Source organism: Thalia democratica, chromosome 5 (genome assembly GCF_965202585.1).
Source record: "Thalia democratica chromosome 5, ktThaDemo2.hap1.1, whole genome shotgun sequence".
NCBI lineage: Eukaryota > Metazoa > Chordata > Thaliacea > Salpida > Salpidae > Thalia > Thalia democratica.
This window is the reverse complement of record NC_139169.1, coordinates 47,988,850-47,992,855: the sequence shown is the minus strand read 5'-3', so window position 1 is coordinate 47,992,855 and position 4,006 is coordinate 47,988,850. Positions and strand designations below refer to the sequence as shown.

Here is a 4,006-nt window from a genome sequence, read left to right as displayed (position 1 = left end):
TGATTAGCTACAAACAGACAAAAAAGGACTATGAATAGTAAAAGGTATATTTATTGATAATTTTTAATTTATGCTAGGTTTTCTAGGGTTTGTAATGATAAAAAAAACTAAAAATAATAAAGTTCTTATTTGGCTTTGGTGTGAAGTGATATTTCTTTTAATATCTGTTACTTTAAAAAACTTTGAGTAAAAATTTTTGCTACTATTTAAAACAAAGTTGTATTTGAAGAAAGTTGAAGTGTTGCAGGCATACTCGTTCGAGCTACACATCTACAACTTTAAAGAGCTTGCGTTTAGTTGGTTAATGAACAAGAACAAAATGTTATTAATTTCTTTTAAATAAATAATATATTCGACTTTTAGTTTGTAAAAAAAAAAAATTGAAAAAATATATTTTTTATATCTTAGGTAGGTGCTTTGAAGGTATCTCTCAAAAGAGGTTTCATCAAAGTACTCTATAAAATGCTGTGTACCTCGGGCTCGGATGTATACGTGAAGAAAGAACTGTACTCTTATTCAAGAAGATGTTTTTTAAATATTTTACAGTTTACTTAGTTGTAATTCTCAACTATTTTACATTTATGTTTCTTATTTTTTGTAATCAACCCGTTTTTTTTTAATGTTTGAGATTTTACAGCCATTCCTGTATAGAATTGATATGTGCACTGGTTATAAATGTACTGTGTACGACTCGATAACCGAAAGGTTCATCTTGCACCAGGTACTAAGACAAAACATTTTAAGACTCTTTTGTTGTCGTCCAAAAAACTAAACGTTTCAAAAAATAGATATAAAGTGTACTTGTAAATTGTAAAATGTTTTTATATACTAATAAAAATAACTTAGATCTATCTGTAAATGTTTGATTTTGTATTAGGCTTGTGTTTTTTATTATATTTTAGATTAAAATTAAACAAAAAAATATCTTTAGTTCACATATAGATAACAGCATTATATTTTAATTCTAAAAAGTGCATTAATTGAAAATTATTTTGAAAATTTTTTAAAAGCATAATACTAAAAAATGTATAACAGTTAGCTAATTCCTGACAAAATAAACATAAAAAATAAATGAAAACAACTATTTTCTTGAGACAAAAATTAAAAGTTTATACATTTAATATTTGTTAAGTAGTAGATATCGAATACTTTTTCTAAGTTTAACTTTGTTTAAGACAAACAAAATTAATATTCTAAGAAATAAAAATGGTATTAATCATTAACTTGCTGAAATTTTAAAGATTTGTATGTTTAGAAGTGTTAATTGTACTTTAAGTAATAAAAAAAAAATTCAAAAATAAATAAAAAAGAACTAAACGTTGATAACCACATTGTTATAAAAAAATCTTTATAAAACCAACTGACTTAAGCTTTAAAGTTTTGTTAAAACTGGTTTGCTTTATGAGCACAGATTAGATAATTTCAAATCTAAAAATAATCTCTTAAAAAAAAAACTTGGTTTTTATTGTAAATTGATATTAATATATGTTATATTTGAGTTAAACCAACAGTAATAAATTAAACAAAACGTAATTGTTGTTTCTTTTATGTTTTTTTTTCTTTACGTGATATAAATTAATAATTAATCCTTTATAGTCTATACAACTATGCTTTACTGTTAAGGATTGATAATTTTGAAAATTAGCACATGATCGTTACCGTTAGTATTATGACACAAATTCTAAAATTTTAAGAATCTAAAGTTTTGTTAGCTACAAAAGTAAAAGTTATTGAATTTGGTTAAGAAATTCAAAATTTAGGTAATGTTTTTTATCTTTTATTATACTTTATCATACCTTATTTTCATTTTTATTTTACCTTAAGTCTAATTTCTTTCTATATTTTTACCATATTTTTTCAAGATTCTACTATTAACAGATAATCTTTTTTTGTTAAGTGTAACATTGTTTTGAAATTGAATTATTAAAGTATTGGAAGCTAATTAACATCTAATAATAATAATTTAAAATAGTAACATGCATGATGCATAAAAAACTTTATAAATTTTTTAAATGTGACATTAAGAGATTCTAAGAGATAACAAAAATTTAAAGCTATTTACTTATTTACAAATAACTAATAAATCTTAATTAAATTGTTGATAAATAATACAGTAGTAATTAAAATTAAGTGTTCTAATTGTTGATCTACTAGATAAAGCAAACAAACTTTACAGTTAAAATTTTACAAATTTTGGAAATTTTCTTCATATCATTAACAACAAAACTTTGTATTAATGTTGTTTATGTTCTACCTGAATAAGTTTTACATATAACGTTCTATTGCTTGTGATTTATATCTAGAATTCCATAGATATTTACAAATTGGAAGCTCTGAATATAACTGCTTTCAGTAATTACGAGAAAACTTATAAAGATTTAACATAAGTTACTTTGTAATAGCTGCCATATTTTGGTTAGTAAAAAGCAACAAGGTTTATATATATATATATATGTTTATTTATTTCTTGTACAAAAATATTTTACATCATTATTAAATCACAATATTTTCATCAGTTGTAAATTCTAAAACCCTGTAAAACATTTAAAAATAAAGTTAAAAAATTTGATAACTGTAGTAGATATAAATATTTGTAGATAAACAATTGTAAAACACTGTGGTTTTTTGTATAATTAAATAAATAACATATTTATATTTGAAAATATATTTACAGTTTTTGAAAAAGTTTTGGTCTATAGTGCTCAACAATTTTTGAATTCTAAATATCTGCAAAAAATGTTTAGTGAACTAAAGCTGTACTGAGGATTATATGAAATAGAAATAACTCATATATGAAAAGCTGTATAAAACTGTTGTTTATTATTTAGTTAATATTTACAATATACAATTTATGTTATATATCTATATATATTACAGTTCAAGGCTTGAACTTCAAGCTTTCGTAAGAATACTTTTGTTTGAAACTGATGCCATCCGTAGTTTTTTGTGTTAAAATAATTTTTGCTTTTAACCTTTGGACCTCATCACCCCTGAGATGCAAGTCTTGACCCTTAGGTACAAGTTCCAGGAGCCAATTCTTCTGCTAGGCAAAGCTAGATTTGAAAGTGTTGATGTCAAAATCAGAGTAAGCGGAGGAGGACGTGTTTCTCAAAATCATACTACCAAAAATTTGTCGAGGAGGCATCCAAGAAGGAGATCAATCCAGACCTACGATAAATCTCTTCTAGCAGCCGATCCAAGGAGGAAGGAAGCCAAGAAATTTAGAGGTACTGGTGCCAGGGCCAGATACCAGAAATCAGGCCGTTTAAATTCTTCCTATTCGTTGGGAGTTTCCATTGATGTGTGTTTTCGCACTAGATAATAAAATTACTATTAGAAATTTGTTTTTTAGCTTGAGTTACCTTTAAGTTTGAAATTCTATGCCCTAGTTATTGTTTGAATACCACTTTTTTTTAAAGTTACTGTTATATTTTAAAAGCGGCATAAGCCAAGCTTAAGTCGCATTAGTTTCCTTTAATTTTCGTTTTAATTTTATTTATGCGATTCTTAGTAGTTTTAGAATCGTTAAAATTGTTAGCAAAAAAAAAATTAATAAAAAGTCCGTCAAAAAAATCCTTTAAAAAAAAAAAAAAATTGTTTATGAGTCTATACGTTTTTAAAAAGCCTGTATTCAACAATTTGCATTACATATTTAAAAATATATTCGAGGTATTTACAGCTGGTCCTGGTAGGGTAGTATATAATAACAAATATCAAAGCAAAATTAAAAGTTTAATATAGTTCAATAATGTATAACCATATTTTGTGTGTAACTAGTAGTTTGTGAGTCAAAAAATTTATAAAGGATTTAAAAAATACAGGATGTCTCTTAATAGTTATAGGTCAATCAAAACATTTTTGTTCACTCAGGATAGTTTTAGCGGTTTTATAGAAAATAATAGACGAACATTATTCAACATTATTTACAGGAACTATTTGTAAATTTTACATTGATATTCTACTAGTATTTACTACCAGGTCCAAATTTAAAGAAGATACTTTTTTT

The 4,006-nt window shown here is 24.6% G+C and overlaps 1 pseudogene; it reads left to right on the top strand.

The window, feature by feature from the left end:
* The first annotated feature begins 2,974 nt into the window (after positions 1-2,974).
* LOC145836614 (small ribosomal subunit protein uS9 pseudogene) lies at positions 2,975-3,322 on the top strand (annotated as a pseudogene).
* Positions 3,323-4,006: the final 684 nt, after the last annotated feature.